The sequence below is a fragment of the Podarcis filfolensis genome (assembly GCF_964270895.1).
Source record: "Podarcis filfolensis genome assembly, chromosome: 5".
NCBI lineage: Eukaryota > Metazoa > Chordata > Lepidosauria > Squamata > Lacertidae > Podarcis > Podarcis filfolensis.
The window spans coordinates 42,641,609-42,666,484 of NC_139608.1; the positions used below are offsets into that span (position 1 = coordinate 42,641,609).

General features: G+C 43.9%; 1 long non-coding RNA gene across 1 annotated transcript; it reads right to left on the reverse strand.

Moving 5' to 3' along the window:
- Positions 1 to 10,590: 10,590 nt before the first annotated feature.
- On the reverse strand, positions 10,591 to 17,981 carry LOC310763380. Its single transcript, XR_014548605.1, has 4 exons — positions 17,834 to 17,981; positions 16,930 to 16,975; positions 14,650 to 14,705; positions 10,591 to 11,228 (listed from the first exon to the last, which is right to left on the reverse strand). It is a non-coding gene; the product is annotated as an uncharacterized lncRNA (long non-coding RNA).
- Positions 17,982 to 24,876: the final 6,895 nt, after the last annotated feature.

A 24,876-nucleotide genomic window follows, 5' to 3' on the forward strand; every position in this document is an offset into this window, starting at 1 on the left:
GGCCTGTGGCGAGAGCAGAAGGGAGTCTTGGCCCCTGTGAGAAAATTCACAGTGCTAGATCACATGTAGTTGTCAAAGTCATTAGCCACTAGTTGCATTTTCACTGTATCACAGGCCTCCCCTCCCCAGCTCTTCAAGGAGATGCTCCTTATGCTTGCTAGGCTAATGAGACTTGGGGATGTTTTACTGGCAGCGCAGGTTCACATGGGTGTTGCTGTAAGTCAGAAGGACACCCCCCCACCTCCTCCTCCAGGTGTGTCTCTAAAGAGACACCCCACACTCGGACCAGTCCCACAGTTTCAAGTGGGCTCTCCTTCCTGAAAGTCTGTACTCTCAAAACACAGTGCTTAAGGTAAAGATGAGGAACCTCTGGACTTCCAGGTGCTGTTGGACTCCAACTCCCATCAGTCCCAGCTAGTATGACCAAGTGGTCAGGGTTGATGGGAGTTGTGGTGCAATTACATTAATAGAATCGTAGAGTTGGAAGGAACCACAAGGGTTATCTAGTTCCCTAGTCCCTGCAATGCGGGAATCTTCTGCCCAATATGGGGCTTGAGCTCTTGATCCTGAGATCAATAATAATAATACATTATAATAATAAAAATAATAATTTATTTATACCCTGCCCTTCTGGCTGGGTTTCCCCAGCCACTCTGGGCAGCTCCCAACAGAATATTAAAAACACAATAAAATATCAAACATTTAAAACTTCCCTAAGATCAAGAGTCTTGTGCGCTACCAACTGACTTATCCCAGGTTGCCCATCCCTGTTTTGAGCCCTGCTGGTCAGATCCTCACTTCTGCAATGCAGACAGAAGCCATGTGCCCTACACTGAATATTTCAGTCTGTGTTGCTAAAGGTCTGGAGGACAGACACCTACAGAAATGCTGCCTACCTGTAAGGTGACAGGAGGCAAGGGAGGACTGAGCTCTTGTGCCATTAAATATTAGTGTTGAGTAAGTGTTGCTCTCTTTTGGTTCTGCACGACTAGAACAACCTGCCCCAAACCCCTCTTCTCTTAAAGGTACAAGAGCCTTTCCTTCCTTTGCAGCTCATCACTCTGGAGCTGCTGCCTGAACTAGACCAACCGGTTTATGTCATGGTGAGCTATGAGGGAAAGGCCAGATTTGTAGTGCTGTCTACTTTAAGCAATCTGGCATGGCATTTAAGTTAACGTAATTGCTTCATAGGAGAAACTAAAAAAAAAAAAAAGGACCTCCATGATTTGAGGTCACAGTATCCAGTTGTGCTGGGATCTGTGCTTGAGATTAGTAAGTAGGTGGCATGATTTCTGAAGTACAGATGAATAACTTGGATCTTAAGGTAATAGAAGGAAAGTTCCCCCATCCTCCATGCAACCACCTGCCTCTCCAGGTGTTTGGAGGCCCTCTTGGGCAAAGGACAATTCTGGGTGAGTCTACCCAGCAGCTCCTCAGACCCCCTTCCACATTGTTCTGCAGCCTCCTCTCCAAGAGGCTTTGGGGGAGCAGGTGGGGAGAAGAAGCTTTTGCTCCACTAGCTTCCTTAATTACAGCTAATCCACACCTCTAGTCCATTTGACTTTACATCAGAACATGTATTCTCACAATCTTGAATGAGCACAAGTATATGAGACATTATTCATACAATATGACAACTACATCTGTTTACATCAAGATCATACTGATGTTTACAATTATAATAATAATAATTCACAAAAGACATCATGCAGTTCTCAAAACAGCAACTGCTTCTCTTCCCTCTTTCAATTTGAACAATCTTAGTTAAATTTGTCATCTCAGCAGTTGTCCAGTGTTCATGCGTTATAACTGGGATGGGGAACGTGCGGCCCTCCAGTTGTTGGACTACAACTCCCATCATCCCTGACGGTGGCCTTTGCTGGCTGAGACAGATGGGACTTGGAGTCCAACATCCTCTGGAAGAAGACGTTTCCTGGGCTGCTTTCTGGGCTGGGTTTTACACTATTTGCTTGGTCCTTGGTAAGCTCACCCTGTACCATCGAGAGCTACTAGTTTCCCTTTTTATCCTAGGTTGACACAAGCAATTTTCATGCATCTCCATTCAAGTAGCTTGGCTCCCCAATTCAGATCATGCACATTGTGTATAATAAGGGGGTCCTCTTGTGGTTAAGACATGTAATGACATGTTCTGCTAACTCCCTTTTTATAGGCAGAATCTCTAGTGCATGTTTCTGTAGCCTGCAGGACTATTTCGGTGGCCAAGAAAGTCCCTGTGCATGAAATACTATGGCTCTTGGGAAGATACCTTAGGAGCTGTGGGGAAAAAAACCAGCTCTCCTCTCAATAAGGCGGCAGAGTTCTGATGTTAGAGAGGGTGATCCACGTTGGGGCAGTTTGGGGTGCATGCTGGAGAACTGGAAGCCATTCTAGTTTCTTTCCCCAGCCAGAGAAAAATTTAGATAATCTCTGGAGCTGCTTTAAAGTCTGTGAATTTCCCATGGTTCCCAGTGGGAGGGAAACCATATATTTACAACCATATAGGCTAGAAACTTGCTTCTAACAAGGGGAAGAAAATTGAAGTTCTCAGATGGCCAGGGACCTATTTTGAATTTTCTGTTCTTCTATGGTTTTGCAGCATACACACCACCTTAGTCTGAGGGATCTCTAAAAGGTTCGTTCAACTGCTCTAAAGCAGGGATTCCAAGACATTCCTGACTACCACCTCTTATACTTCTTTTTCTGATAAAAGTTAGGGAAAATATTTTGGAAAATGAAAGGTTATCCCCTAACTTTTCTTGGTAACTTGTCCCATTACTCGTTTCTGTTTTATTATTTGAGTTCCACTAAATACCACTGCACCATAAAACTGTTGCTTTCACCCTTTCTTCTGTCACAGTGAAGCATAGCTGTCATTCCCGTTCCTTTAGAGCAGCTTATAAGTATTTAAAACCACGTTCCAACTTAATCTGCCTTTGTCTACAATAAATATGTTTTATTGTCTTCAACCTCTCCACATGTCTTGCATCCCACTGCTTTTTTCCTCTGAATTTATTTCAGTGTGTTAATATCCATTCACAACATGACTATCAAAGCTGGGTGCTTTCTCCCTCCATTTGCGGGCACAAGCGCCGTAAAGCAGGCCTGCGCCTTCAGTACAGCATTGCTTCTAATGCATCTTCCAAACAGCATTTGCCTTTCTGGGAGCAGCATCGCCTGCCTGACTCACGTTCAGCTTATGACCTCCTATAGCCCCTAGATTCCCTGCCTGTCATCGTAATTAATTGTGCAAAGGCCTCTTCCGCTGAGATAAAGTTAGATGAGCAAAATATCACTTCTGAGATGCGGCTGAAACAGCCTGGAATGTTTGCCCAGGAATGGCGCACCGTGCAGCTGAGCATGGAAGAAATCCATGTCTCCTACAATTATATCATCTCACAATTATACATGGTGTTTTGTGTAAATTCAAACACATTACTGACACACAACATAATTGTCAACCTCCTTCTGTAGGAGGAGACCCTTGGATAAAGCGGTTTCACAGGATGATAAATGTGTGGGTTGTAAGTGGCTTTGTGAAACTTCTCCTGGAATGGGGTGTGGAAGAATTTCATGACACATTCTGGTACGTTTGTTCATTTAGTGGTTTGTAAATGCAGTTTGTTATATATGAAACGAAAAGCCTAGGAAATAGGATGAAAAGGATGAACATATAAAGAGCAGGTGAATTCTACCTCAGAGGTTCAGTAATCATGAATTATGTTTTGGCCTGTGGTAGACGTTGAAGAGTAAGGAGGTAGAGGACTCTTAACACTTAACCGCTAGGGGTATTTATGAGGTTGCCCATGCAGGTCAACTCTGGGAGAGTGGCAGGGGCAGCTAGCCAGACCAGAAGGGGGACCAGTCTGAATGCCAGACTCTCTGCTCTTTTTGGACTACTACTTTTCCCAAATGGAAAAATGTGAATTTAAGAGATGTTGACTTTGCTCCACTGATTTTTGGCATTAGCAGGTATGAGCCACATAGTTTGTGCCTCTGCGAGCACGTTCAGAAATTTAAGATGGGTATCAGGCTCTCACTAGGTGGCCTCTGATGCTGGGTTATTCTTTTTTCTGGGAAGTTCCTACCCCTGCGCATAGACTGTGAGTCTGATGATCCTGAAAATTAAAATTCAGCTAAATGCTGCAGCAGATTAGTTGGAGAAGAAGCCCAAGGAAATGGGAATTGGGGCTTCCTGGGGTGGAGTAACAACACTTACAGCTCTAGTCCCAGAGAAAACTGCTGCTTCTGCTCCTCCATATATCCAGCACTGCATATTGCTTTCATCTTAAGTACCTTTGCATTAGCTATGCGCTCCACTTTCAAAAAATACTGCAAGGTGACATTTCCTACCTTGCAATAAATGATGTTGTCATTGTGTTAGTCCAAAGGATGGGGGAGAAATTTGATTCAGTTTACATTTAAAGCAGAACTTACCTAATTCACACTTTTTTGAAACGTGCAGACTGAAACACAGCTATCCTTTGAAATCTGCCCATCTCTGAATTTTGCAGTTCAGTTCCTCAGCCGTGTAGCTTATTCTGTAATGTATATACTAGGTGCAAGTATAAATGCATATTTTAGTAAAAATAACACATTATATTAAGGAAAAATGCTTTGCAAAAAAAATGCACACAAGAAAACATTGCATACCAAAAGTGTATATTGAGAGAAAGTTGCACTACAAATCTGATGAATTTTCATGAAAACTTGTTTTTTAAAAAAACATGCTAACTGATGTGTAAATGTGGAGAATTGAATTTAAGATTGCAAAAATGACAGAGAGAAACCAAAATCAATACCTTTGCCCATCTCCTGCTAGCCCTTTTATTTAAAAAGGTCGCAACCCAGTGCAATACTCTTGGCAAGCCTACATTAACCTGGTATGCCACTATGGCTGGGGCTGTTGCAGTCCAAAACATCTGGAGGGCACCAGGTTGGAGAAGGCTGCTGTGCTAAGGGCCTTAGGATTCTGATGAACAGGACATTGACCATTAATCTCCCACTGGGGCTGCCTAAGGCTGTGGAGCAGGGTCCTCTTTCTGCTGCTCTCCCTCATTCCTGATGCACAACTGATGCTATCTTAGGCAAAGGCTATCCCCGGTGCAGCTCTGAGAAGCCCCCCCTCCACCTCATCAAATAGAACAAGTCTCCAGAGTGACAGTAGGCTCTGTAAGGTAGGGCCCATCACCTGCTATCGGGGACTGGCAGAATGCTGAAGAGTGTGCACCAGGGAAAGTGGGGCTGGAGCCTTGAAAGAGGGGATCAGCGATTTGTGGTGAACTGTTCTGGACAGGAGGCAAGAGCTGGAGAAAGGGGAAGCTTCAGAGCTGGAGCACAGGATGGGTCGGAAAAGGCAGGCCAGGCAAGTGAAGGGCCAGCTGCTTCCCCACCTTCTCCTGCACCACTGTCTCCCAGAACCAGGAGGGGACTGAAAAGGGATGAGCAGAGAAAGTTGCCACACAAGCACAGCTCGTCAGGGGAAGGTACATAAACTGGTGGAGGGGACGTTCCCTGCTGCTGCAACTGCTCCATAGAGCGTGGACCTGGGAATAGCTGCCTAGACACTATAGACTCAGCTATACAGTTGCAAATAAAATGTTTTAAGTGTGTTTTAAGTGCAATATACAATGTGACACTAGATGGCAATGGTGAGCCTTATGGAAAATTCAATGTTTTGTTGTTTTTTAATTAAAAAAAACCATTTTCAGAACATTTTTTAATATGTGTGTAGATTCCACCGAAGTGTTACCGTTGACAACAAATACTTCACTATCCTCCATGTGCATTTGTTTGCTGGAAAGCAACCGTGACACCTTCTTAGCTTCAGCAAAGTATCAGTGTCATGTTCCACCCTCAAGTGGGATGACCCACTAAGCCAAATGAGGAACTGCCCCACCAATCTCAGCTAGCCCTCACCTGCCTTCCCTTCTTACCTGTAACCAGTCCAAGAGGCAGCAGCAACTGCCAGCTTCCTCCTCCCTCGTCTCAGTGTTGCACCTGGTGGAACTCAGCAAGGAGGAAGATGGGGGCAAGAATTAGGCTGCACTGCCTGCCATTGGCTCTGGTGCCACCTACTGTTGGGCTCCCTGCATTCTGCCCCACCAGACCGAATGGGCACCAGCCACCATGGCCATCAGACCATTTCCTGGGTCATCTCTCCATTTTGAAGCAGCAGTTCCTGGTTCCTGCAGCTCAGGTCGCTCTTCCTGGGCCACCCCCCTGCCATGCAGCTTCCCAGTGGCAGCAGCACAAGCCAGGATCTTCCTGTTTCCAAATGGTGCAGTTCGCCACGAATCCTACACCGGCGTTTCCCTGCAGCTAAATCTCTCGCCGGAGCCGGACAGCCATCAATAGCACTCGGTTAATTAATTTGATGGGAACAGCAGGGAGCGCCGTTTGCACTTAGTGAAGTTCCCAGAAACTTCCAAGCTCATCTCTGTAATTGGCCTCATAAATTTGAGGAAAGAGAGAGCTCAGCAAAGCACACGGGAAGGAGAAGGAGGGGAGCAGCATGCCGTGGCGGCCTTAGTTAATTTTATTGGAGAAATTCATCTTCCCTTCCCCTGCCGCTCGCTCTCCCTCCTGATTTGCCTAATCATGATAAACTCCCATTCATATGTGCACCTACTGCACAGCCATTCGCCGCCCTAAAATATTGACTCATGAATATTAAGCACCCTCATTAACATGCAAAACCAGCGGGTGCCATCTCTTCTGCCTATCCGAGCACTTGTAATTAAAAACTGAGCCACGATGTGTGGGACTCTGATATAGCCAACCCAGGACAGCTGGGAACCACAAGGCTGGGGCTGCAATGTCCTGCGAGGAACACACCCAGGAATGCTACACCCCACAATCTTTGGGGACATTCTCAAGGGCTCAGCATCCAGTGAGTAAGGTCTAAGTCAGAGGTTTTCAACCTTTTTGAGTTCATGACTCCCTTAGCCAACTACATTCTTTCTGTGGCACCCTTGTGGGGCTCAGGAGCCCAGTTATGCAGAGCTGGCAGCCTCTCACCCTTTTTTGAACACCCATCCTTGTGGAGTGTTCCCTCAGCCTCCTCTCCTCTCCCCTCTTCTTGGGAGTCCTCTGGGCAGCCGCAGCTGCCACCCCTGGTTTCTGAGCTGCCTCCCCCATGCCCCAAAGAGAGGTGCCTCGTCACACTGCCCCACAGGGGCCTTGGAAGCACCCCATGGCCAGCCCCAGAGGCACCATTCACCTGGGGAGCTGGTAGCCAGGGCTGCTGCACAAACAGCTGTGCAAGCCTTTGGGAGGCAGAGATGCAAGAGGGCATCAGAGGAGGGAGGGAAGGAAAGAATATTTATGGCTACATTGTAAAAACAAACGCTTTGACAAGTCTAGACTGAACCTTGCAGGACAATATGGAACATGAATAAATTAAGTGATTTTAAACATTAAGAAGTGATAATACAAAGTGTGAAATCGAAAATGAAGCCTGGAAAACATAGTGGGATGAATGGAAGTCAAAGGAATATGTGATGCTTTTTCTTGTTTGTTTGTTCTTTGTTACTGTATTGTATTGTTTTGTGGTTTGTTTATTGTTTGTTTGCTTTTAAAGTATTATTTCAATAAAGTATTTTTAAAAATGGAATGGGTGGAGAAAATGAGAAGCAAAGAACAAATAAGAGAAGCTCTAACAGGAAGTAAAATAACTTGGTTTAACTGTATATACAACTGGTGCAACGGACAAAGAAGTGGTTAAGGGAAAACAAGAAATGCAAAGAATATACAAAATATAATTTTTTTATAAAAATGGGAGATAAAAAAGAAAATATAGTTATAAAAGGGGAAACCAGTGAAATTTATAAAGAGTTAAGATAATGAAACGAAGGGGCACAATCCAGGCACAGTAAAATACTCATGGCTGCCCTGCTAGGCCTACTTACTTGGGTGTAAACCTCAATGAACACAGTGGGACTTACTTTCGTGTAAATGTGCATGGGATTTCTACCTAAATCAATGTTTAATACTGTAATTGTATGCGTAATTATTTGCGAATAAACCCCATTGAATAATTTGCTCCAGAATAAATGTGCATAGGATTGCACTGTAAACGGCTTTAAGGTGGCAACGTTATATCTACTTACCTGGGAGTAAGCCCCACTGAACCCATCTATAGATGTATAAGATTGCACAGACAAATGCTTGACTTTGGGTGGATTGTGTCCAGCACTGCTAAGTAGTGAGTGGAGACTGGTCACTTATTGGGTGCACTGTCCCATCACATGGAGTTTAAAAGGGAAAGAAATTAATTTTTCCTCCAAACTAACACCCCCAAAAAAACCCCCACACTATTTATTGCTCCCTACATTCTCCCAAGGCTCCAGTTTGAACTGCTGCAGCCATTTCTGTCAATCTCCTGTTCTCTGGCCAATCAGCTCTTTCCACTGCTCAGCCAATCCCAAGCCAAAACTATTGCTATGGGCTGGCCATTGGCCATGCTAACCATTGGCCAATAGCATCCAGGAAGTATCAGGCTGTGGAAGGCTGCTGTAGGATATTCACTAGCTAGTTGTTCGTTTGTTTTTTAGCTGGTTCTTTAAAGCTAGCACTAGGATGTGCTAGTTTTAAAGCCAGCTAAGATGGCTTCAAAAAAGGATTGGATAAATTCATAAAAGGATGGGCCTAATAAGTGGCCATTAGCTACTACGAGAGCTGAATTAAAGCTTCATCTTCAGAGACAACAGAGCTTCTGATTTCCAGATGCTGAGCAATCAAAAAAAGGGCCATCAGCTTTTATGCTCTGCTTATGAGCTCCCTAGGACAGTCATTGCTGCAGACAGAATACTGGAATAGCTGGACTTAGATCTCCCAAAACAATTCTTACATTCTTAAAAAATAAAGTGGCAAAGGGTAGGATTCTCACGTAACTGTGTTGGCCTAGGCAACTTTGTGTGCTATCCAGTGTGTAAAAACCTCATATGGGCATTTTGACATGTTCTTCAACAAGTCTCCTTCTCTTTGCCAGTGTCTGCCCAGGGGCCATGGAGCTGGAAAGGGATACTAAAAATAAAAGGTGAAGGTGTGCACAGTCTCAACTGGATGATGGTTTTAAACTCCTTGTTTCTCTTCCAATATTCACCAATACTAGCTCCCTATTCTGTGATGTTTGATAAGAACACCATCACTTTCTTGGTACTGGAAAACAACAACAGAAGGAAATCTCTGGTCCGAAACCCCCACTGCTTTGTGGCTATGCTCATTCATGAGAAAGGCATCAGGAGTAAACCTGAGGAAAAATCTTGTGGGACATCTTCTGGATAATGAAAGCTAAGGCGTAAACCCTACAATCCAGAGTGGAATCCCTAAGACAGTTGGATGGTGTACGTCTCCTTCTGTCAACTCCTGCAGCCAAGCTGATGCCAAACATACTTCTCTGCTTTCCTTTGGACCACATCAGTGAGGCTGAGTGGGAGGCCTTGTCATCTGGGCAGCCCAGGATGGCTTGCGCCCCAGGAAGGTCACTTTGGCGTTGCTAACACAGCAGAAACAACACTGGAGGCAACATTGCGAGTTACCAGTCTCTGCAGCTACAGCAGGTGCTGTGAATCGCCAGCAGTTTGCCTTCACACCCAGAGGCGCACTCCATTGTCTCTTGAGACAGACGGATGCCAGCAACAACAATAACACACAAAAACAGCCCACCAACTGTACTCCTTCCATGCAGCAATGGGAGTGCAACACCTCTTCTGCTCTTTAGAATGGACACCAACAATGAAACAGGTTCAACCAGGTGTGGCTAAAGCAGGAGAAACTGGTCAGCGGGCATTGCCTTTTGGTCTGGTGTTTTGTTATCCTCTCAGCCAAGAACAACAGACATAGCACATGCTGAGAAGTCCTGATAGCAGTTTATTTAATTGAAAATATTGTTCATCCTGCCTTTCTGTCCCTCAAGACCACCAAGGCACAATATCAAAGCACATCCTCAAACAATTTAACAAAATAAAAGCAAACACAAATATTAAAGGAACCACAAAACAAAAGAGACACATCACTTTGGCAGGAACACCATAACAAGTGCCAGGAAATAATCCAGATCTATTTTCAAGGCTATTTCAGAGATTGCTGATTTATCAAGCATTCACCCTGATTTGCTTGCATAGAGGCTAGATTATACTGAGCAACTGTTCTGCTTTATTTGCAGGGCAGTTATATAACAATGAGCATTTGTCTTGCACTCATCCTGATTTGTTTGTGGGGTGTCTACATGGCAGCAGAGCCTTTTGATCCACTTTGACTGAGCAAACCAAAAATTCCGGTACATGTTTGAATCCATCCCACAAAACAGCGACTGTCTCTGGAGACATCCTCAGTTGTTACTTACCCTGAAGACATCCTAAAACAGCATTTTCACTAGCTGGGTAAAAAAGGAGGGAGTAGATGATGGGGCTAAGTGAGCTTCCCTTGGAAGGACATTCCAAAAGCTAAGTGCCACCAAGAAAAAGCCTCATGTGACCATCTACCAGATCTCTGATGGCAGAAGGATGCAGGTGGAGAGGGTGGGTGGAGCTCTTATGCAGAGCTGAGTGCCCCAGCTGCTTCAGATTATCTACCCTTATGCCTTGTTAGAATGCTCTTTTTCATCCTCCTGGCATTTACTTTGGTCTTAGAGGCCTTTGCAATAGTTAAGGACCCCAACGCTTGCAAAGCAGCATTAATAAGTGGCCCACATGTATTGCTCTCCAGGTGACAACAGATACCTGGGAATAAGGTGAGAATGGGTATACTGAGTGTGGAGAGTGCTAATGATATAGTGGGGCTTGTAAAATGTTGCTATGGTAGGTGACATAAATGGGTGTGGGGTGATTTTACTGGCATAATCTGGAAAGAATGTCGCGGCAATGAGACATAGATGGGAAGGCAGAAATAGGGTGGTAATGGTGGGTCAGAGAGATAATTTCTGCAGTAAAAATAGGGCAAAATGAGTGGTTTGATGGCTGTTCTCCCTGCAGGTGGAGAAATGGGAAAGCATTGCACTCCACCCCATTCTGAGCAAGGGCTTTTGGCTCTTCCTCCATCCCTACCTTGGACATTTTTCTATTGATTGTCACAATCAGGGCCCCTCCTGGAGTCTTTTTTTATTGCACATTTGTGATGATTTGTGCTTGTGATGCTATTGGGTCAGTCACATCTGATCCTGCTTTCAATGCTTTTGGTGCTGGCAAATGTTTTGGGGCTGGTCATGCTGCTTCATTTCCAATCAGTGCCTGTTTGGATGAAAGTGCTTTGTCGCCAAAGAGCCAAAAAGAAAGAAAGAAATGGACTTTTGTGGTCGGGAAAGTGACAGGGAGATTCACAGAAAAGTGTGGGATGCATAAACACTCCACAAGCAAATCAAAGGTGAATGTAAGATGGAACGCTTATTGTCCTATAACCTTATTGGACAGTTACAATCTAACCTCCATGTCAGCTTTCTGTGAGCAAATCAGGATGAATGCTCAATAAATAGCTCATCTGGAGAAGCCTTTAACACTTCAGCCCTGCAACCTGTTTGGCCACTTAGCCTCTCTCTCAAATCTGGCCAGCATCCAATAGCTTTGTTTGGTCTTTGTAGCCCTTTTGCTTTCTGCTCCTTGCTCTGACAGTGTACCTACCTAGTGATGATGAATGATTTTTCATTTTGCTGGGAAAGTGGCACAAACAAGAGAGTTTACAAACTCGTTGCCTTTCAAGCCAAGACAATAACTCAGCACTTTGTCATTGCCGGAAATGGGGCTATGATATGGGCACTGATGATGGTTGTAGCAATATTTCTTATGGTTCCCCTGTCTCATAGCAAATCTGTTACTGGGGTATAATTTACCTGTTTAGACCATGGCTCAATAATAACACTGAACAGCTTTATGCATCTGTTGAGTCTCTCGCTCTGTGTATACATCTGGAAGAACGCACAGCTAGCAACACACTCTTAAAAAAAAAAAAAAGAATGCCAAGGTTGTTGTTTTTTAAAAAACAGAGTCCTCTAACTCCATTGTTCCACCATATTTATGGCTGTCTGTAAAAATAACACCAAATCCATTTAGAAATGTTTGATCTGGAAAATGTTGGAATCATTGTGCCTTGTACATCAGGGGAAATTGTTTTGCAAAAATGTATCTAATTGGAGAAATTTGCAATAAAATGAAATTTCAAGCTGGCTTTAAAAAGGAAAATCTCAGACTAATATGGAAATGTGAATAACTCGCTTTAGTACTGGAAAAATGAGAACCTGAAACTGACAGATTCACCCATCCCTAGGTGACAGCACCGAGAGACTGCAGTTGAACCCTGTGCAGTGCCATAAGAATCTGTCTTGTCTCCCATGCTTTTTAATGTTATAGTGAAACTGCTGGCTGAGATCATTCAAAGGTCCAAGCTGAACCATCAAGCCCTCTGCAGTAATAGTAAAGTTCAAACTGATACAGGACTGTATGTACCAGCCCTGCCTGCTCTACTCCCAACCTGCTGCTTGCAGCAGTAGGCTCTGAAGGAAATGGGCTTGCTTAAACTTGTGTACAGGACTCCCTGTGATCAGGAACCCTGTGCAATCCATGTTCCTGATCACAGAGAGGCTTGTAGATGCACCCCATTGTTGGCAGGCACACCATTTCTTTAGCAAAAACTTAGCGATGCTCTTCAATACCTATACTGAGAATGGAGCCCTTTTATATTGTCCTATCCCTGGCCAAAGAAGGTGGAAGCCTCAAGAGGGTGTGAGGTGTGGAATCTCAGAAGACCTGTTGTGCCCCCTCAATATTTTTAGATCCAACAGTTGTTGCGAAATAACCTGTCACATCTAACATAGGCCTAAATCACCTGTGACTACCGAGGAATTTTCAGCCCACCAGCTATATCCTGTGGCCTGCCAGGGGCTTGACTTTGCAGTCTCAGCCAGGCAGCAAAAGCAGAAGATCGCTGAGGCTCCAGGTGGGGGCTCTCATTCATATGGGGGGAGGCTTTCAAGTTCTGCAGGTCTAGAATCATAACATTTCCTCTCTTTCAGTTTGGTCATGGACCTGAACTAGCCACACTGCATGAATATAATCCTTTAGTGAATACCCCAGGAGACACCCCACCACTTAGAAGTTTTGCAACAGCTGCTGTAATAATAATTTATTTATACCCCGCCATTCCCGGTTCAGGGCGGCTAACAACAAATTTAAAACACTTAATTGATGCAACAAAAACAGCATAAAATACAGTATAAAACATGAATAACAATAAATTCAGAATTCAAAAATCAATTTGGGGGAAAATCCATCCAATAAACATTAGATGCTCACCAGGGCTAGCTGGCTAAATTATTCCTATTTGGGCCAGCGAGGAGACCAGGGGAGAATTAGCTGTGGGATCCCAGAGCGGGTAATATTCATAAAAAGGGGAGGAGGAGGGAAGGAAGGAAGGGCAATAAAAGATCAGGCTAAGTTCAAATTGAAAGCCAGGCGGAATAGCTCTGTCTTACAGGCCCTGTGGAAGGAAGTTAAATCCTGCAGGGCCCTGGTCTCATGGGACAGAGCAGTCCACCAGGTCGGAGCCTTCACTGAGAAGGCCCTGGCCCTGGTGGAGGATAATCTGACTTCCTTAGGGCCCAGGACCTCCAAACTATGATTATTCATGGACCTTAAGGTCCTCTGCGGGGCATACCAGGAGAGGCGGTCCCGTAAATACGAGGGCCCTAAGCCACAAAGGGCAGGCAGGCAGGCAGGCAGGCAAGTAGATGCAGCATCCTATGGCACCAGGTTCATGGCATGGTCTCAATGATTCCTGAAACTGCCCCATCACAAAAACACTTTGCATTTATACAGCGGCTTTAGAGGGCTCAAAGCACTTCACTTCCATGATCTCAGTAATCTTTATAACAATGGCCCTGTAAGATGGGTCGTTATGGTCGTTCCCATAAGGGGTGTTTGTGTGTGTGTGTGTGTGTGTGTGTGTTTGGGGGGGGGGCTCATGCCGGAGGCAAGATTTAAATATGAATTTTCAGATCCACCATCTTTTAGTGGCTCTGCTACAATATTTTGCACTAGCCTTTCCCATCCTGGTGAACCCCACATTTTGGACTACAAGTAGGGATGGATAGGCAAATGTGCCACTTTCAGATTCTCTCTTTTGCTCATGTCTCCATTCTCCATATTTCCACAACTGCTGGTTTTAAAGACCTCATGAAAATTCATCAGACCTTGGTACGAATTTCTCCGAACATCCACATTTTTGTATGTGGCTTTGCCTTACGCATTTTTACACTGCAGTTTTCCCTGGTATAAGGCATTTCTATGTGTTATTTTTTACTAACAAACTTTTTAACCTTAGTAAATGTATTTTTGTACATGTTATTTGGCTGCATTGAAAAATTCAGAGAAGTGTGAATTGTGAAGTACGCATGAGTTCATGTTTCAGACAGCATGAATTAGGTAGGCTCACCTTTAAATGTGAGCTGAACCAAATTTCTCCTCCATCCACAACTACAACTCCCATTAGCCCCAGCCAGCTGATGCTACTGGTTGGGAGGAACAGATCCACCCAAAGATGCTTGTATCCAGAATGAACTGACGGAGATTTTTGCCTCTCCTCTCGGAGCTGAATACTGAAATGCTTTTAAAAACCCCCAAACAATTCCTGACAGAGGACGAAAAACAGAAACAAACTCACTCTGAAGATGCAGCCAAGGAGAAATTGCTTGCAGCTTTAGTAGCCAGCAGAGGGAACTAGAGGACAAGGAAATAGTGAGCAATCAGCAAAGTCAGCAACTCGCCCTTGTCTTTGTGCCAGCAAATCCCAGTTATCACATCATATTCCTTATAATAGACCATCAACGGCCATCTTTTCGGTCACAGCCAGGTTACAATAACAGGAATAAACAGTCATATGTAGGTCTAGTTTAATTTATTGACCTCCCTGCCCTCTCTGCCACTGCACCTCAGAATTTGAAGGCAAGAAAGCATGACAAAGTAAGGGATTAGTTTAAGTCTTGTGCTAGCCCTTCTTGGCCATGATATCTTTGCTAGGTTCCAAGATCATTCCCGTACTAGGCTGCCCCAGCGTAGCTCTGAGGGTAGGGGAAGAAGACACCAAGGGTGCCTTTGACATTTTCTAACCTGCTATAAGGAGACCACAAGTACTTCCTCATCCTCCCCTCTCATCTTTTTGTAGTAATGGATGGTGCAAGAAGATTACACCTACAATGTAGCTTCCTCCATCTCTAGGCAATCCATGTTTTGCCTGCATCTTCTTGGGGCCTCTCTTTCCCCCTGCTTGTAGGTTACTGATTCATGGCAGGTGCCAATCTGTCATGACCTTGCACTTGGGTTGATGGGTAATAATAAGGGACAGTCAGAAGAACAACTGTATTAGGGGTTAGAGAACTGGCAGGGTAGAAAGACAATCCACATGTGCACATGCCTGCAGGGAAGATGATTTTCTACCACCTCACTTTGCATTTGGAGAGTTACTCTCTGTCCTGAATCCCTGGCCTACCTGGCAGCGAGCCAGAATGTCAAGTCCGAATTTCAGGAAACGCAGTCCAGGGTCAGTCCAAGTAAGCCAAGTCTGAAATCCAGCAGTCAGGAAACAGTCCAGAATCAAAGCCAAAGTACAGTCCCCTAAAGATCCAGGAGCATCCAAGCCAAGGTCCATCAACATGGGCAGTTGAGCAGGCAAAGCCCCTCAGCTCTGCTTCCCTTTTGTACTTTGCATGCTGATTACAGCATCTGGGCTTGATAAGGCAGGTGACCCTCACCTGTTCCAAGCCTCCTCCAGCTGATGAGGCCCACCTGGCCAGTTAGTGAGCTGGCCTGTGGGCCCCTGCCTACCTCAGCTTCCTAGAGCACCCCTCCTGCTGCTCTCTGTGCCTCAATGAGTACTTCCTCCCCCAACCCCTGCTTGCCCCGGTGTGTCCCAGTCCTGGCTACACCCCTCACCAGGATCCTCTTCCTCTTCCCCATCATCCTGTCAGATCATGACACCCTCCAAACACTAGGTAATGCTATGCAATTTGGTTTCGATGGACCAGTTTTATCTTGTACACCATCAAAAATTAATCTCTGGCTTTCCTATTATAAAGAGTGCTATATTTCTCTTTATGCCTGCTTTCTGCCTAACCAGGAACCTGTGTACTTGGCCCTTACATTTACAAAAATGGGGACTCAGTCGTTGCCTCTTCCTCCCAGAATTTGAAGTATAATCTAATATCAGCAACCACCTAGCAGAGATGAATCCAGTCTGCAATCTCCAACTTTAGACACTGTCTAAAATGCAGACTTCAACACATCACAATCCAGTCTAATTTTGGGTGATTTTGTCTCTGCCCCTAACCCCTGCTTTGAATAACTTCTAGCCTGATTAAACATTCTGCACCACTTGAAAGCTTGTACATTATTTTGCAACAATTTTGTTCGTACTAATACTGTAAAGGTATAGCCCATCTGTGGATTTTGGGTGCCACCACCGCAAAAGGCACAACTCTTCTATTCTCCATTTTACATGCACAGGAAGAAACAATGCATTCAGAGCGCTGCCCAGTGTCTACACTGGGACGGATCCTGCCTCCAGAGGTGAGTGTTTTCAAGTCCTGTTCTTTCAGGTAATAAGAGGTGGACTCTTTGGCAGAAAGAAAGGATAAAAATGAAACAACACCATCTAAGCATAGCCCATATTCCATAGACTTCTAGGTAACAACAAACCACCTTCTTTTACAGCATAGCTGTCAACGTTTCCCTTTTTTAAAGGGAAATTCCCTTATTCCGAATAGGATTCCTCGCAAGAAAAGGGAAAAGTTGACAGCTATGCTCTCACAGTATCCATTTTAGTAAGACTTCTGTTGCAAATGCCACAGAGCTTCTTGGTAAATCTGCCTTAATTTGGCCATATCTTATTATCAAGGTAGATTAGGCACAACTGTGGTTACTAATTAGAAGTCTCCCCAATACCTACCTCAGTCTTTAGTGTCATTCCTCATGATACTCACTCAGAGTTACTGCTAAGACAAGATTATGTTGGGGGACAAATTAGATTTCCTTTGCCCATTCCAGATATAATTACATTTCTTCCACATCCTTCTATGTTTCCCCCCAGGTAGTTTTCCCTCTTTCCAACTCTTGTTCTTGGGCAACCTTTCAGCAGAAACTTCTTGCTGTGTCTGGGCTAGAAGCAGCAGAAAAAAGCACCACATTTTGTAGTGGCAATTTCAAAAGTAGGCTAGAAAGTGCAAAGGCCAAAGGCTGGTTAAATCTGTGAAGCCAAATGGGAACTCAATAGGATTGACGTGAGTAGGGGATTGAGGCTTTGGTGCATAGCTCAATACACTTTCTCTGTGACTAGCAGAAGCTGATGCGAAAAATGAGCAAACATATGCACATTATATCCATTGCATTCATCCAAATGAAAAAACTAGGAAACAATTTGGTTCACTTTCATACATTGGCTAGAAGTACAGGATTTAAAAGCATCCATGGTCCTAATTGAACAGCAAATAGAAGGCATAAGATTTCTCTGTTCTGTTTGGGCAAATTTTATTTATTTCAACACAATTTGGATACCATAAATAAAACCTACATTGTACTGCATTGCAAAATCTGGAGAAACACAAATTTTAAAGGAGGTGTGTTTGGGTTTGTAGAGTGCAAATTACTAAACTGGTTTGCCTTTAAATATTAATTGAATCAAGTTTATCTCCCATCCCCAATTCTGATTATGACTTACACCCCTGGTGTCTTTTTCCATACTTCGAAGTCCAAATAGAGTATTGTTTACATATGTGGCACTTAACTGATGTGAATTTATATTCTAAAATGTTTTAATGGTCTATTGATTGCTAATCAAGAAAGTGAGTAAGTACATGAGCGCTTTAACCCCATGAAGTCAACAAATTCAAAGTATTTCTGATCAATCCAAAAAGGCTCCGTAGTCAAGGTGTACTTCTTGCTTAATCCAAGAAAGTGATGCAATAAACTGGTGATGATAACTGCCTACAAGCCCTGCTTGCTGCTCCCAATCCAGGGACAGTGACTTGTGCTTAACTCTCATTGGCCTTTTTCTGAATTGCAGCCACTGAGTCTACACATGTGGGATTTTGCAGAAGGAGCATTATCACAATAGGATGAATTTTTATGGCAAATATGAAACCTATCAGGTATTAGGGTTTACCACCAGAGACCACTGTTCTTGAGTTCTTTAGAGAGAACCTGAATGGAAGACATAGAATCATAATTACAGAGTTGAAAGAGACCATGAGGGCTGTCTAGTCCAACCCCTGCCATGTAGGAATCTTTTTGCCCAATGTGGGGCTCAAATCCACAACCCTGAACTGAAGTGTCTCATACTCTACCAAATGCCTTTCAACACATTTTCCTGTGCTGTCAAATACTTCCTAATGTTTGATGTAGGCTTCAAAAATACCAGGCGAATGAAGGTCACCATTTGGATGTAATGTCAGGATAAGCAAAAAGGGGGAGGGTATTCAATAATACATTATTCCATATGTTATCATGCAAAAGGGAGAAGAATGGATCTGGAAAACTCTTAAGGCATTGCAGTTTGTATGGAATATGTTTCATCTGAATGTTCACTTGTAAAATATGTAGCATGGCAAGATGAAAGCATGTAAATGATGCTGGATACCAAATGGAAAGTATATTTTGCATGTTTATTAGAGGCATAGCTTAATAAATATCTGCAGAGGCTCATTATCAATAGTCAGCCAATTAACAGCACTTAAAGATGAGTGACATAAATTGAAATGGATGCAAATGGACAAGATAAGAATTCTGATATGTTAAAACTCTGGCTGTGCATAAAATGAGTGGTTTCCAAGCCAGCTGCTGAATATTAACAGCTTCATCTGCAAATTGATGCCAAAAGCATGACAGCAAACTGGTGACGACTCTGTTTGGGTTCACCAGACCATATGGCAACCCCCATCCCCAGGATCGGCAATTCGTAGCAGAGAAGACTCCTTTGCCATTGCCACAGGGTAGTGCTGTAAAACCACTGCCTCTCTCATCACCCATGCTCTTGCTGCAGCAGAGCTCCTGTAAGGTAGTACTATTATTATTATTACAGTGGTACCTCGGGTTACATATGCTTCAGGTTACAGACGCTTCAGGTTACAGACTCCGCTAACCCAGAAATAGTACCTCGGGTTAAGAACTTTGCTTCAGGATGAGAACAGAAATCGTGCTCCGGCGGCGCGGCGGCAGCTACGGGTGGCCCCATTAGCTAAAGTGGTGCTTCAGGTTAAGAACAGTTTCAGGTTAAGAACGGACCTCCAGAACGAATTAAGTTCTTAACCCAAGGTACCACTGTATTATTATTATTATATTTCATTTATTAATAGCTTTCTATGAAGCATCTTGAAGCGATTTCACAATACAGTAAAAACATATATGAAACAATTGCATATAAAAGCAGTTAATATATATAAATCTTGGCTGTGAGTCCTGGAAGACCTGTTCCCTGCCTCGCTGCTCTTTTCCCACCTGGCCTGGGAGGGCGGGGCCTGGACTGACTCCAGCTACAAAATCGGAGGCTGCTGATCAAGCTATTGGGCTGGGGTGTTGTTTGGGGATTTTTTGTTGCTGTTGTTTATAAAACAAAATTGTATCATTATTTTTCGGTCTTATGATTTATGTGGAAACTGTTCCATTTTGTTGTGTACTTCTCGGTCTTTTTCATTTATTGTTTATGACTACTTTTGTAATTATGTAAATATTTTCATGTTGTAAATCCCTGAGCATGGGTTTAAAGGCGGCATACAAATAAAATGATGCTGATGATAAGCCATTTCCAAAAAAGGCAAGAAGGCCTGCACAGGTACTGAAGGGAAGGGCAGGTTCAACCTGCTATTGCCTAGCTCTGCCAAACCAGAAAGAGAATAGCCAGTGCGTTCTGGAATCCAAGCAGCAGACTTTGGACTGAGGACCATTCTAAGTGGTTCTCTATTCAGCAGGAATATAGGTGGGTGACAGATCTGTGCTCCTAGTACCACAGGAGGCAGTTCGAGATGAGTGGGACATCATGGGACAAGTCAGTAGCCTGGATGGCAGAAGTGGTTGGGATCAAAGGGCACATGGCCAGGCAGTGCTGAGGAGCAACCAGAAGTCAGAGTGAGCAGCAAGTTTTGATAAGGAGGCAGGGGCAAAAGGCAGGCCAGAGGTCAGGATTAATGAAAGGTCGAGGGCAGCTGGCAAATGAAGCCCTTTATTCTCTTTCCTGTCCTGAAGGACCTTGGTGGGCAAAGTCAGTCTAGCGCCAAAAGAAGTTGCCATATGCTGTCCATGGCTCACCACATAGGACATCTATGCACGGATTCAGCAGCCCCGGGCAGGAGCGTCAACAATAGTGCCATTGTGATATTTTCCAGTACTCAGAGCAACTGTTCTGGGGCCCATACCTCAAGCCTACCAAGAAAGTTGAGGTAACTTTATTCTTTTAACTTTTGTATGTTTTAAAGTATGGTCATAATTTTTTTGTGATGTTATTGTTTTATCTTTTTGTAAACCACTTTGAGCGTTGTTGGTTTTTTTACAACTAAGTGGTGTATAAATTGTATTAAATAAATTAAATATCACTGTGGGCCTACCGTTTTCATGGAGGGCAAGAATCCAGGCCTGCCCTGAGGAAAAGTGTAGACATGTATGTCAAGATCCCAATGAACAAATAATCTGACACCACCACTTAGGCTACCTTAAGGATATCTCTTAAGCATAGGGTTGTACCCTTTGGAAATGGCATGTGGCGGACAACAGTCCTTACATCACCAGTGCTGAATGAAGAGAACACCCAAGAGCTTATTGCACCACAGTGGTTCAGTCACAGTCACATCATTTTAATTATTAAATGTAAAGCTGGAAATCAGTTTGCTAATACAGATATATCTTGACAGAGGACGTATTGATCCAGTCAATCAGAAGTGACAAATGTATCACCTGTGATTTAGCATTTGTGCAAAATTTACCTTTCTATGTTGGAATTTTGTTTATATGAGAAATAACTCACAAGAATACAGTGGTACCTCGGGTTAAGAACTTAATTCGTTCCGGAGGTCCGTTCTTAACCTGAAACTGTTCTTAACCTGAAGCACCACTTTAGCTAATGGGGCCTCCCGCTGCCGCCGTGCTGTCGTGGCGCTATTTCTGTTCTCATCCTGAAGCAAAGTTCTTAACCTGAGGTAATATTTCTGGGTTAGTGGAGTCTGTAAGCTGAAGCGTCTGTAACCTGAGGTACCACTGTACTTCTTTATCTCCCTCCTTCAAATGCCTTCTCAAAACCAACCTTATCTAGCAAATAGGCCTGCAGCTTAACCCCCTTAGGCCCAAGCTATTTGTGATGGTGACAGGCCTGTGGCTGCCCCATCCTCATATAAAACTGTGGTGTAGTGGTTAGCTTGTCGGACTAGGACCTGAAAGACCAGGGTTTGAATCCCTGCTCAGACATGAAGCTCACTGGGTGTGTGACCTTGGGCCAGTTACTGTCTGTCAACCTAATCTACCTCTCAGAGATATTATGGGGATTTAAATGAGATGGGGAAGCAGGTACGCCACCTTGAGCTCCTTGGAGAAAAAAGTGGAATATAAATGCAATAGCTAAACTAACGGAAATATGTGTGTGTGTGTGTGTATATGTGTAGGTGCAATTTCAAAGGAAAAATGAGTATGACAGCGATTTGTGCTGAACTCAGGGACAGCCTTGTGATGCAGTGAGATGAAGCAGTGTGATGAGGCGATAGTTAACGGAAGGAATGGATGCCAGAATGATGCAGCAAGTTTTGGGCCTAGCCAGACAAGGCAGCATTTGGGCTTTGCTTCAGACACCCAAAATGTCTTAGGCTGGAACTGTGAATTCTCTCACTTGTAACTCCCCTTTCCTTATCACAAGCTTCCCCTTCCCCCCACACCCGACATCTTATTTCTCCCTTCCAGGTTCACATGGGAGGAGGAGGAGCACATTTGCAGAAAGGAGGGGCTTAACCTCCTGGTGCCACTTTGGCTCTTAAACTGTACATTCCTAAGACTTTCAGGGGCTTGCAAGCAGGGTGGAAGTGAGGGCGGAGGGGTGTTCTTGTGGTCCCCCACCTTTTGAACTTCTGTTTTGTTCAACTGTTACCCTCTTGACATTGATGGGAAAGATTCCAGCCCCTCAGCTGGTCTAAATTGCTCCTCAGTTTTTGGGGCATGTCAGTAAACCGGGATGGCTTTGGAACCTCTGGCTCATCCTAGCTGCTTCCACTTCTACCCTGGTTTGCTCCTGAACTGCTCCCAGACTGGGCATGCCCCCCGCTTTGGTCCTCAATTGGGCCAGAGCATTGGAAGTTTCTAGGGGAGTGGGAGTCCAGAATCACATCTCTGTCTCTGAGGCTGGAGCTTTGACTGGCTTTGAAAGTGAATGTGTCAGGTTTGCATCTTAAGAAGCCCTGCATTTTGTTTGGGCTTCAGTCCTCATCCTCAGCTGAAAAGAAGCCTGAGTAACATATTTATTCACATCCATTCCTGGATTGTTGTCGTAGCTGCTGCTATTGCTGATTAGGGGTGGAGGGATCTGTCAGTTTCGGTTCTCTGTTATTGTTGTTTTATTTTAAATTCGATTGTCAACGTTTCTGCAGCAATCTGTGTGGGTTGGTTTTTTAAAAAAATCCACATGGATTTTAAAAATCCATTTATTAAAAATTATTAAGCACAGACCTGCTTCGGACATGCTTCTTTCCCTAACCCTGCAACTGTGCAAACACTATGCACATGCCCATTCATCTACTGAAGCTAACTGGCTGCCTCTGAAACTGCCTCTGAAACTGGAGGTTCAACTTAGCAATCAATGTCATCTTTTACCTGCTCCTCTCATGTGGTCATGTGCATTAGTTTATCATATTATTTTGGTGTCATGATAAAATAGAGTAGAATAGTGAATTCATTATTTTTATTCGTTTGTTTTTGCCTGATATGTGGACATTGTTCATTTTGGTTCTGCATTTTTAAATGTTTTATTTATTGTTTATGACTACTTTTGTTATGTTGTAGTTGTGTATTTTTTCATGTTGTGAGCTGCCTTGAGCATGGTTTGAACTATAGAAAGGGAGCATACAAACTAAAATTATGTATGTATGTATATATAAAACCCATTTAAAACACATGACTTCATAGAATCACAGAACTGTGGAGTTGGAAGGGACCCCAAGGAACCCCCTGCAATTCAGGAATATCAACTAGATACAGAAAGGGGGTAGATACAGAAATGCAGTGTTCACTATAGCACACAATTAAAAACTGCATTCAAAACAACAACAACAACAACATGGAAAAGTCCTTGCTTGGTTTGATTCCTTGTTTATTTGCAGGTGTGGGGTGAGTTACTTCACGACTTCCCCTTGCTCTACAAAAAGCTCCCTATATATGAGGAATTTTATCCACCCAGCCAACCATTGTTCTGCAATTCCACTCCACCACCCCCTGAAACAATTAACAACAACAACAACACACGAGATCCAAATTGCAGACCACACACTTCACATCTAGCTTGATGTCCCCCATTCTCTCTCTCTCTCTCTCTCTCTCTCTCTCTCTCTCTCGCACACACACACACACACACACACACACTTCAAAGACAGGCAAGGTGATTAATTTTTGCTGAGCCAACTCTCCTTTGGAGTTAGGCTATCCAAAATTTCTCATCAATTAGTGCTTTCTTCCATCAGGTAAAACAACAAAATAGCTAGTGCTCAACTATGAGTTGTATCCAACCAAGGCTGTGTACACAGTATATGCTTAGAGCACAGTTGAAGCACATTCTTTCCTCTCAAAGAATTTTGGGCAATGTGGTTTCTAAAGGGGCCCTGGGAACTGTAACTCTCTGAGAGGTGAACAGCAGTGCCCAGGATTCTTTGAGGGAAAGAATGTGCTTTGGTCGTGCTTTAAAGGTTTAGCGTATACACAGCCTGAGTCATACTCAGCGCAGCAGACCCATTAAAACCAATAGGCTAGGCTACCTTGATTCCAATGGGACTACTTTATGACTTAATTGAAGATAACCCTCTATGTAGAGTGGATTCTGTTTGTGTCCAGTGTAGTTAATGGCAGTGCAACAACAGCGGCAGTAATAATAATAATGAACTGAAATGAAAAGTGGCCAGATTGCTTGTTATCATCGCCCCAAACATGTTCTTACATGCATCTGAAAGCTAATAATGTTTTGTCCGTTCAGGGGATCGAAAGCCTTAACCTATAGCACTATATAAAGTTTTTTTTTCTTTTTTTCTTTAATAATTTAAACATACAGTTAGGATCTTGCAAGAATGCAAGCAAGGGTTAGGGTGTGTAGAAATAGGATCAGTCCATTTCCGAAGGGGCAGGCATACATTCTCCTCCTCACCAACTAGGCCTGGTTGGTCACTGCCCGCCCCCATGTTGAACTATTTCTCCATACACACCCCAGCAATGTAAGATCTGTCCCCTCTTTGCCCGCAGACTAGCGAGGCACCTCCTGGAGGTGACACTTGTCTGAGAGAAGCCTCTGTCATCCTTCCCTCCCACCACCACCCCCTTCCCATCTCATTGCTATGGATGGTGGAGGTGATGATTTGATTAAGCTCTTCACCTGATGGAGGCAGAGCAAGCCAGATGCAGTGGGAGCTGCCAGAACTGGGCCAAGACAGGGGGATAGTATACAAACACATTTCCCAGGCCCATCTGTGCCATCCTTCTGTCCATTTTGCTTCCCATTATACCCTACAGTTCAGAACCCCACTTGGAACTGGGAATCTCTCCAGCCTCTGTGTGTGTATATATATATATATATATTTATATATATATATGTCTGCTCCTTCTCCTTCAAGGTGATCTGACTCGATTAGTGCAATGTTGGCAGGGAAGGCCGGGCGTGTGTGCGAGCTTT